The following is a 12,285-nucleotide window of genomic DNA, read 5'->3' as shown; positions in this document are numbered from 1 at the left end:
AATGAATTACGAAATATATTTAAAAAAATAAAAACGTTATTGGTTCTTTCTTGTACAATTTACCATTGAAGTCTAGGATGTTAAAATGACCACGAAGAGATAGCAGTTATTTGACATGTTATATCTGAATCAAGGTCAGCTGTATAGTATATAACCCAAATTAGACCAATGAATACTATACACCAAAATAAATGGAAGTAAATGTTCTTTGAAAACAATACCTAAGATACGTAAGCTCTTTTTAAAATGCAAGTAAGACCAGCGAAGAAAATCTGGAAATTTTTCTGGCTTTAAAAAAATCTAACCTTATGCAAAATTCGAATAGGGTACTATCTGAGTCATTTAGTAAACATCATCATGTTTATATGACATTTCATGTAGGAGAAGTTGCAGTAAAAGATTTTTTATTGATGGCCACTGTGCTTAATACAATAGACGTCGGATTGCCACCATGTTCTGTACGACGAACTACATCAAATTAGAAGTCTCTTCAAGATGGCTTCTGTGATAGCCATATTGGATGTCAGATTGGGAACATTTCCATATAGGACCAAACAGACATCATTTGAAGTATTTAAGACCAAATATACATCATTTGAAGTTCTTAAGCAAAAACACCATGTTTGTATGACCATCCATTCAGCAGGAGTAGTGATAATAAGATTTCCGACATGGCTGACTTGGCCGGTCGTAATTGATGTCAAATGGGCACTATTTTTATTTAGAATTTCACAGACTTAATAAGAGGTCTTTTAGAAAAAGTCCCAGGTTGATATGATCATCCATTAATGGGGAGAGCGATAACAAGTTTTCTAAGATGGCACCCATGGTAGCCATACTGGATGTCCACACAGCACCGTGTTCATTTGGAACCAACTAAACACTATGGGATATATTTACGTGATACGTTTTGTGGCAATACACCAACTACATGAGCTGGGGTAGCGACAACAAACTTGTACTAATGGACAGGCGACGGATCATCCCATCAGATACAGAAAGATTTCGTTGAGCCATCACACATCTTTTGAATCGGACGTTTTAGAAGTTAAGAGACAGGTAATGTTAATTTTTTATTTTTTAATCTGGCCAAACAATGTTACAGTTGCCTCCAGTCACATGTATTTTCAAGACTGAAACTGTATTGATACATTGTCATTTCGTATTGATACACTGTCATGTTATATCGCTACATTGTTTTGCTGCATTGATACATTGTCATGCTGTATTGATACATTGTTATGCTGTATTGATACATTGTCATGTCAAAGGGAAGATGCCAGCAGATATTTCTATAAGCATGTAATTACTTTTCTCAAGAAAAAGTTGAAAACGTACACACGAAATGGGTATTTGAAGTGTCTAAGCCGATTAGCAACAATTTTCACAACACGCATGCTGTTGTGCTATATTATTGATTAAGCAGATAATGTGAAGACAACAGCAGACTGGTCGAAATCGATTTGGGTAATGGCATAGAAATGTACCAGTTCTTTTGGGCTCGTATGTTGTTCTCTGATCTAATTAAATCATTTAATACGAAAGTTTGTGGTGACTGAGACGGTTGGAATTCCTCTTTCAAATGCACGTTACTGACGTTTGTCTGTTGAAAAGTAATTAGATTATTGTATAAATATATGCTGGCGTCTTTGCTTTGGCGTGAGAGTGTAGAAATAAAACCACAAAGGCTGGAAACTATTGGTCAAATCGAGCTAGCAGAGTAATGACTGACCAGACGAAAATCGAAGAATTATGACATTCTCCGACTTTTAACTGCTTCCATATCTAATTCATACATATGTATGGTAGCGCATTGAAAATTATAATTATGACACATGGTATACTGAAGGGTTTCGTTGTAAACGATGATACTACCTAGAAATCACAGATTATATGTGTCAAGCTTTCATCAAGTAATTGTGGCTTTTTAATAATATCGTCATCAGTGTAGTGGAGAAACGTAGTGACAAGGGCGAGTAACTCATGCAAATCACTCGTGCTAGACCGAGTGCTTATGATTCGTTTTCCTGAGCCCTGTCTTTCTACCAAGAGGGAGTTATAACGCAGTATCATTTGAACATTACTATACCTTGGACGGGTCGAACATGGTAAATTGTTCTTGGTTCTTGCTGTTAAAGTTTCTGTTAGCTGTATAGTTATTATCAACAATATCCGACACAAGCTTGGTATTAAGATGGGTCAAACACGTTATGTGACTTTAAAACCGTCTAACGCAAGGTTCCTTAAATAAACTTATAAAAAACGACAAGGTTTCAAACTGAGAAACTGAAGTTTAACATCCAGCCCTAGATTTATTCACGATATTTACGTTAGCAGTCACACGTTTCAGTAATCTACGTGTCTTGTATATGTGGAATTGTTTTCCCTTTACAACACGACACCTTATCTCATGCAACATAAACATGACATAAAGTGTGTGTGTGTGTGTGTGTGTGTGTGTGTGTGTGTGTGTAAACTTTCCCAAGCCTGACACACAGCTGTGGTTCCGGCACAAGTGCCTGCAATCTAGTTATGTAAGTATGTCCCTTACTGGCTCGTCTTACTTCATCTTCGTTTGTCGAGGATCGTCAATCCACTTTGTTCCACATCAAACATTGGCACATTGCTAACTAAAAAGGTTTCCACTGCCCTAATACCTGATTTCAAGCAGTTGAGAGAAACAGATCCTATTAGATCCCATATTACATCTAAATTTTGAGATTGTTACGAATAATCATAGAGGTCATCTTATACAATGAAACATGTCGCACGCAAGTATGTCCATTTTAAATAACTATAATTTTGAGTTAGTGCCTGTGAACGCAGTCGATGTAGAACAAAGTGGATCGACTATCCTCGGCAAACGAAGGTGTAAAAAGACGAACCAGTAAGGTGTATAACTAAATAATTAGATTACGGGCTCTTATGCTGGAACCACAGCTGTCCGACTTAGGAATGTTTACACACACACACACACACACACACACACACGCACACACACACACACACACACTTTACATCATGTTTTTATTGCATGATTTTAGATGTCCATTATTTTCGTCAATTGAGGTATTTTTCAAAACCGATCACTTCCATTTAGGTATTATGGTATTGCAGACTACATGTAGGATCTACTTACCTATCTTCATTGACTACTGTGTACATGGTTTTGTTTAGGAAAACAATATGAAAAAAGAAGCTGGAGAACGATAATAACGAGGAGCAATAAGTTTAAAGTAATGATTGATTTTAAAGTAGATTTAAAATTAGCGTTGATACAAAATTGTTTTTGTATTTACAAAACTCGAAATGCTATGACGGAAGAAACTAAAGTAAAATATAACAACTATGTATTGGATTTTTTCAGTTTGACCATACAGGTAAGTAGTTATATAATCTGCACATGTCAGATTGTCAGGTATTATTCACTAGTATCAAATTCTGAACTTTGATTTTTGAAAGACGTATTTTGAATTATCTTAATAGAAGTAAGACTATGATGCATGTCACATGCATTGTTACTACATCACAAGTGTAAGGTAGTAAGCATGTATCGATATGAATACAATATTTGCCTTGCTACAGAGTATGAATACAATATGTGCCTTGCTACAGAGTATGAATACAATATGTGCCTTGCTACAAAGTATGAATTCTGCATGTGCCTTGTTACAGAGTATGAATACTACTTGTGCCTTGCTAGAGAGTATGAATACAATATGTGCCTTGCTAAAGAGTATGAATTCAGCATGTGTCTTGTTACAGAGTATGAATACTACTTGTGCCTTGTTACAGAGTATAAATTCAATATGTACCTTGCTACAGAGTATGAATACAATATGTGCCTTGCTACAGACTATGAATACAATATCTGCCTTGCTACAGAGTATGAATAAAACATGTGCCTTGCTACAGAGTATGAATAAAACATGTGCCTTGCTACAGAGTATGAATAAAACATGTGCCTTGCTACAGAGTATGAATACAATATGTGCCTTACTACAGAGTATGAATACAATATGTGCCTTGCTACAGAGTATGAATACAATATGTGCCTTACTACAGAGTATGAATACAATATTCATGGAGTCACAAGTGTCATACAGTCTTGGAATTTAAGACTTAAACTGTACCAGACTAAGATTTTTAAAGGCTGATGTTGAGCTTTGGAGAAGACGAGTGTTACTGTAATTTGAGCCACATTTCAAAGGATGTAATTTACAAATATTCTGTTAATTATTGATAACAGAAAAATTCAATGTATCGTTTATTTTTAAACGGATTTAAAAAAACAAAAACATGGCGTCACTCTTGCAGGATCTTGATTGAAAATAATAGCAAGTTAAATGCTGATGAAGTGGAAGAAGCCATATCGGAGACCCTCGTGTATGCAGCAAACCTACGAGGAAGGATGAAATACAAGTATAGCCACCTGAGCTCCTATCTCTTATATAGTGGATTTGATTTTATCTTTTTATGAGTTGTATTTGCATAAGTGGATGAATTTCTCAATTGAAAATAAGTTTGATGGGTACCCTAGCGCCAGGAACTACGAAAACTTGAGTATATACAAATACAATTTACAACGATCATGTTTGATCGGGCAAGTGCTTCAGCTTGGAATTATTTTACATGAATTATCTGGACAAATAAAATCGAAGTTTGCGCAAATAGATTTCATTATCCACTTGCTTCGATTGAAAAGTGTGTGCAAAAGTTAACCCTACATGACAGTATTATGGGAAGAACAAGTACAGAGAAGAAAGTTTAATGAGAGATGAAATATGGCTTTGTTCAAGCATTACAATTATTTTTTCAATTTTCGGGAGCCTGACAACAGAAGAAGACACAAACTGGCTTTGATGTGGAAGATACCGATTTTGATTTTTGATATGAATAAATTCCAGAAAATCAACATGAAAATAAAGTGATATTAAAATATATGTTGAATTGTTTTCTTTCTTCATACCAACTTATCTCTTCTTACTATCTAACCTTTTTCTATTCCTTTTCAGTTTATCTTAACATTTCAATACAACTTCAATACAGTGCAGAGTGCATTTTTATATGTGGTGACTTTGAACTAATTTGCGGGAGTTACCATTCATCTCCACCTTCCAATTGCGCACATCTGTATATTGTTGCGCTATTTATGCACTCATGTGCCCTTGTATCGCCATTCGTATTGTAGTTAAATGACTGATGATGTTTACTGTGTCCCAAATGAAAATGGTGCAGATCTGACATCCAATATGGTGATAATGGCAACCCTCTTGAAAGTCCTGCTCCCTCTACTACTCCTAGCTGGATGACAATGTAAACATGTTTGCAAACGGTTAATTGAAGTTTTGGACTTTCTTGCCAGCAGTGAGGCTATGGGTTTCAGAAAGACAAGCAGCTTTCATTCTTCACGTACCAATATAGGTTTGAATCTTCTCAGAATGTTGTACGGATGTTACTTTATGACGCTAAATAACGATGCTGTAGCAACATTCCAGGTCACCAAATCACGTTGCCACAGGGCACCATAAAACAACACTGCCACAACCTTAGTGCAACATTGCTGCGACACAGTTGCAATGTTGAATTATTAGCTGCTAGGCAAGATTGCTTTGCAAGAACACGTGCTGACACATTTTATTTTCACGAAGAATTGTGCTTAGTTTCAATTACAATCAAAATATATATTATGTTATGCATATTTAATTTGTTTGTTTGTTTGTTTTTTGTAATTTTTTTCGCCCCATGATTGTATGTTACAAATAATTCTGTTTTGGACTTGACATTGTCCAAAATCAAGTTCATTGTCTACCTGGTCAGTAACGTTTATTTTTTAAACCAATGTTACATTTTTAATACGAGATTGGGTTAAATATTAAGATCATTATCAATAACGGTAAACATACTTATGTGGGTCTGGGTATAGGAAATTTGTGTTCCCCATGAAATTAATAATCTCATTAACTTGAAAGTTGTTCATTTTTACTTTCACATCTTTAGGCATGATCGGTCTTTATGTTGTGTTTAGTATTTCATTTTGTGAGAATTATTTATTCATATTAATATTCACTGGGAATACAAAATGATCATCCATACTATTCTTGGACAGAAACAATAACTTTAAATTATTGTGAATTCAAACAAAGACATTTTTTTTATTATATTAGTGTTATTCATCAAAAGACTAGTTAGCACATCTCCACGCCACATGCTACTAAAGGCACACAAAAACTCTTCAGTGTTTATAGGTTATTGTATTTGTACGGGAAATGTGAACAAGTCTTTTCGAATTAATATCGCACGATCTTTAGGAGTGAAGTATTAATCCGAGTAAACGAGTTCATATTTTCCCATATAAATGCAGCAACCGTTTTATTATATACTCACTTTCTCATTGTACTTAATGCTTTTTATATAAAAAAAACACTATATGAAGCAAAGTAATTGAAATTATGACCTTTGAACTTTGTCGCGAGCTCGACATTAGTTTAAAAAAGAATTGTCGTTGCGACCTACTTAAAACTGAATTTTAGAGTCATATTGGGAATGAATACGCACTGCAACAATTTTTTCAAGTTGGTCTGGAATGAATGGATGTTGTTTTTCTTCTCTTGTCGATTCTACTTAATTCTGCTGGTTATGGACTGGATTTTTGTAAACTGTGTCAATTCCACAATAAGTACATGTGATCTGAGCAATGATGTACTAGTCTTGACTCAGCTGCATGTCTGTTTCTGTTTTGTAATTGAATATTTGGAATCATAATGTGGGAAATATATGAAATCTTTCAATTTAAATCATCAAAATGACGCTATGAAATATCAAGCTCATTTTATTTTGAGTGCAGTAAGGAGAATGTTATTGCATTTAGAAATGTAATCGAAATCACAGTACAAGTTCGCGGTGTGTAATCAAGTCTTAGAACCCATGACATAGCTCATTGTCACGTTATAAGTACGGAACAATAGCCAGATTGTAACATGTATATGCTAGACCCTGACGCTAATTATTCGCTTCATAAATGTTGCCAGTGTGCGCCGACATAAAAAAGACGAGAGGAAGCCAGTTGTTTATATTATGGCCATAGGAACTTGTTACTGGCGCCTTATTCGGCGGCGGGCGATTCACAGGTAAGTGGCATAAATTGCCGATGTTTGAATTTCACCTTTTGTGTATTCAGTAATTTAACTGTCGGCATCGCTGAATGGGGGCTCGGAGCTTTGCATCTATATCACTTCTTCAATTTCTAACAAAAACGAGTCAGGGTGGATCTTTTGTAATAATTACAGATAATACTGAAAGCACCCCACCCCAACTTAAGGTAGTCAACGAGAGCCCCTTTACACTCATGTAATTCGGATTTGCAGAACTAACTAAAAGTGTACATTTTGAAGAAATTCAAGATGCAAAAATGTAAATATATTTTCTTCATTTTTATTACCGTCTAAAGAAGAAATGTTTATACCTTGTCACTTGCACGCTCTTTGTAGGGACCCCAGCTATGTTTTGATCTTTATGGCGTAAATCGCTAGCCTAAATCCGCAACATTATTTTAAAAAGTTAACGTGGAAAATTGCAAAGTAGCTTGTATGCGTGACAGTCCGTTCAGCCAGTTGAAATACAGTTTTTTCGTTGTCTTGGCTTATTGGCTCTGAGGCCTTTACGTTTCTATCAAATCCTTCAGTTGCATTTGTTCCTCAGTTTAGTACATTGACCTTTAAAATGGATAGTTTCTTATAGATATGCGATAGCCGCTGGCTTAAATATGCTTTTCTATGTTATTGGATAGACCCCATAGAACACTGTTCATAGTATAATCCTTCTATTAACGAAAAGTTACGAACATTTCTCCTATATAACTGTTTAAGTGATCGGGACGTTATTTTCAATACTGTGTCTTTCACGTTTGTTGTGGACATTGCGAATATCATATTCATTCATTTGCTTCTTTTAAAGTTTCATTTGTGACTCAGTAAACTAGTCCACATCATTCACTTTATTATGTCTACTTTCAAATAGATTAAACATCTTCTTTCGTTCATCCACAAACGAATCTAATAAACTTACATCTAATGCACCTACTACATGAGTGTACATGTTTTATTTACAAAGTAGTTCCTAATACACTATACTATTTTTAGACGCACGTATCGTGCAGTATTAAGGTGATCAGTATCGCGAATTACTGAACGATTCTGGCAATGTAAAGTAAACAGAGTAAAAAGATAAGTATGTTGTTGTTGTTGTTGTAGGGTTTAACGCCATTTTTCAGCACAAGATAGGCTATACATGGCGGCTAGTATAATTGGTGGAGGAATAACCCTGGAAAACCCCGGGAAGAACCACCGACCCACGAGAAGCTACTGGCAGGCTTTCTCACGTACCAACGTTAGCCGAGGCTGAGACTCGAACTCACGCAGACAGAGGTGAGATGGCAGTGATCCGTAACGGCGAGCGCTTTAGACCACTCGGCCACTCGGGGCCCCTGATAAGTATGTAATAATTATTTAAAACATCACTGGAATTTAATTAGAATCTTATTCTTCAAGACTGGTGGGAGAACTTTTCTGACTATATAGGATTTAATTCGCAATACTGCAATTTCTTTTAAATTATTCACTTTTTTCAGAGAAATAAAAGAGATGTTAAATTGCTCAAAACCTGCTAGTTTTCGTTCTTTTCTATTACGTATTTTAAGACCATAGAGACGCAATAACACTATTTTCTTATATGCTCATTTTATTCTCCATTAACTTTACACTGTCAGAATCGTTCAGTATTTTACGATATTCCACACCTTCATATTGCATTCACGTACATAAAGGAACTCGTTTTGTCGGATAGATATACTACACTCCCAAGGTCATGCAGTATTTACATCCAAAAAACGCGTTCATATTTTCCCATACAAATGCAGTAACCTATAAATACATATGTGACTTCCGAGCTGATCGGTGTATCGATAATATTCAAAATAGTAAATCGCCAGATCCCAAAGGTGCATGCTTTGAGAAGATGCTACAGAATGGACCCTTGCCATGTGAAGAAGGCCGTATTTTAGCTGACTGCCATACAGAGACAGGTCTCAGTTATTCAGGTAATGAAGAAAAACGTGTCAAATCGGTTTCATTAGACAGACTACCTCTCCTAAGTATATTGTAAAATCCAGCAATGTTCGACTGTTCGACCTTACAAGTTCTTTGGGAGTTTATTTATCTGAAATGTCAGAATAATGGCATCTTTAACCTAAGACGTACGTGTGAAAATAACCTAACACACACGTGTGAAAATAGACAAACACACGTGTGAAAATAGCCTAAGATATGCGTGTGAAAAGCCTAACACGCGTGTAAAAGTAGCCTAACACTCACGCGTAAAAATAGCCTAATACACGTGTAAAAACAGTCTAACACACACGTTTGGAAACAGCCTAACACACACGTTTGGAAATAATGAAGTGATATTACCCAATACTAAACATACTTTTCGCATTTACATTATCACCCATCACACACAATTTGTCAACAACAAAAAAATAATTTTTCTACACTCAATTTCTGCTTGCTTTAATGTCCAGCTTAACAACACATTAAATGCAGTTCATGTTCTTGTATGCGATCTTTGCCACAAATGTGTTAAGAACCAGCAAACGCGAGGTGCAATTTCATATTTATATAGTTCTTGTATTTCGGGCCTAAAATAACAACATAGGACACTTGCTGCTGTAGGCATATGCGATATAAATCAGGTTTTTCTGATTGGTAGGATGGGAAAAAGGAAGTGAGAAATCGTGAGCTAGGGTTGGATTTCCTACAGCTATCGATCCGATCTATGTCTCAAGTACATTTAGGCATTTACAAATATTGTCAACATCAAGATTATAAAACGCATCGTTGTCTCACCACTTGGCAAAAAGGGAACCATTCAGAAACGTGCTCATTGACAACCATTCTATTTTGTAAAGTTTGCATACATATTTAGAATTATCAAAAGCAAATTTGCCTGAATTTTCAAAGCGAATAACTTAAACAGTACCACTCTGTCCCACAAATTGAAGCCCTTATCTTTTTGCAACGAGAAAGTAGCAAATACAGGTGAACCCATGTTTACGTTGTATTGTGCTGACTGCTCCTTCTGGTATACATGTTACTCAGAATTAGGAATGTTACGATTATTGTCTTCGAACCATGGGACCAAACGTGCATAAATCGTTTCAGACAGAAAAAGTAAGCGGTCTATAACTTTCAAGGGAGATTTTTGTTTCAATCACCCTTACAGGGTGGTATCATGAATCCTTTATAGAGCAATCTACAGGTCTGTAAGAATCATCAATAATCCGAGTTAATACAGTTGTCAGACATTTAATATGGTAATCGCTGCCACACACAAACAGAGAGAGAGAGAGAGAGAGAGAGAGAGAGAGAGAGAGAGAGAGAGAGAAAGAATCACGTGTGGAATACATGAATATGCATATATTATATGTATACAGATACCTAGTTTTGTATTTATTTTGTAACACCTGTACTGTCTACCGATGTGTAACTTTTAAAAGATTGAAATTAAACTTCACTTTACTCCACCGGAGCTCCCGCCCCCCCCCCCCCCCCCCCCCCCATCCAGCCCACACCCGGGAACTGATTCAGATATCACTTTACGCTTAATTTGCCAGGAAGTGTCTACGCTGTGTCCAGTTAAGTTCGTGTTACAGTACATGTTATAGTTTATACGCTATTAAAATCCGCCATCGTTAATATCAATACACTTTTATGCACAGTTCGTTTACGACTTTTGAAAAGACAATGTGCATTAATATAGGATTTGATTTTACAAATTAGAAGTGAATAATCAAACAACTTCAAGAAATAGTGAATGTAGGATCAAAATCATTCTATCGTCAAAGTTTTATGCTGAGTGATATACCCTTAAAATAATCTTTAAATGATATTTCAAACAGCCATGATCCAGACTCACTCATGTACTGCAAACACGGATAGTGCAATGCTCTCGAGGTCATAGCTCTTTCTTAGGATGCAATATTTATGTTACCCAATGACGGCTGACAGTTCAAATAAGCCAGAAACGAGGTTCGAAAATATATGCTCATTACATTAAGTTGAAATGAGGAAGAGACTTGAAACTTACCGCTGAATAGATGGTTGAATGAAAGAAGCACTGCAGCCTAAATCCACACTGAGATGACTGACAGTACAAAAATAGTGCAATTTGAACTCGGTTCCACTCCATGTACAACATACAATAACTTTTCATTGTGGTTTGAAGGGCACGGACATCTTCGTATCACGTTGCATTCTGACGACATTGCTGAATGTGCGTAAAGCTGTCAACAAGGTGTTGCAAAATGATACGTGTTTCTCCATCCGCACAACGATGTCTCCTATCCTCTTTTCTATTACAATACCAGTCAACCCAAACTACACATGTTTACAATCGCAAATTAATGTTGTGTGTACAGAGTTTCGTTTTCAAATACAGCGATGTCATACTTTTATTACGGTCCGCTAAAATGTTCATTTATTATGAGACTGGTTGAAATAGTTCAATTCAGGAAAACTTGGGAGGCGGAGTCCCAAAAATTGCCCTGACTTTGAAGTTAGAGTATAGAAAAGGCTTATCCCAACATGCCATGTATCTGATACCGTGAATATGATCCAGTACATTGATACTGATCACTTGTGAGCGAATTACACCGTCCATCATAAGTGAACATTCTAGTGACGCGTACGAGACAGAGGAGATCACTGAAGCAGTAATTCACCCTGAATCCTAAACGAATGTCATTAATGATAATAAAGTAACCCTAACATTACCCTTATACTAATGGATTAAAATCAATACATTTAAACACTGAGAAAGATATTACTATTTAATTGTATCCATACTTCTAATAACACATAATCAGCCGTATATAATACATCAGATATGGGAACCGGTAGCCTGGGTTACAGTCTCTTCACTTTTCTAAAAGATCTAGATTGAAATCAGTGGCCTGTTAACAAAAACTAGTGTACACTGAAATATGATCTAGTTTAGAGCCAAATAGAAATTAATAGTTGAGGCCACACTAATGTGCCAATACCAACTACAAAATCAGCGAAAATGCGAAAATCACTCGTGGATTGTTTATGTGACGACGTAGTGGAATTCACCGTTGATACCATCGCGGTTACTTTCGCCAACGAATATGTTACATCAGCATTAACTGAACTACGACAAAAAATGTCGACTGTTATCTAACAAGGACGCACTTATCAATGTAACAGGTGC

At 36.0% G+C, this 12,285-nt stretch overlaps 1 protein-coding gene across 1 annotated transcript in view; it reads right to left on the bottom strand.

The window, feature by feature from the left end:
- Positions 1-11,575, bottom strand: part of LOC149788555 (uncharacterized) — a 42,119-nt gene extending 30,544 nt beyond the window's left edge. The window contains exon 1 of the mRNA XM_089974589.1: positions 11,143-11,575. The gene's annotated coding sequence lies outside the window, so the exon portion shown is untranslated. The remainder of the gene's footprint in view (positions 1-11,142) is intronic.
- Between the last annotated feature and the right edge of the window lie 710 nt (positions 11,576-12,285).

The sequence above is a fragment of the Sinohyriopsis cumingii genome, chromosome 11, assembly GCF_028554795.1.
Source record: "Sinohyriopsis cumingii isolate HCF-2022 chromosome 11, ASM2855479v2, whole genome shotgun sequence".
NCBI classification, from domain to species: domain Eukaryota; kingdom Metazoa; phylum Mollusca; class Bivalvia; order Unionida; family Unionidae; genus Sinohyriopsis; species Sinohyriopsis cumingii.
This window is presented reverse-complemented; position numbering and strand designations above follow the sequence as displayed.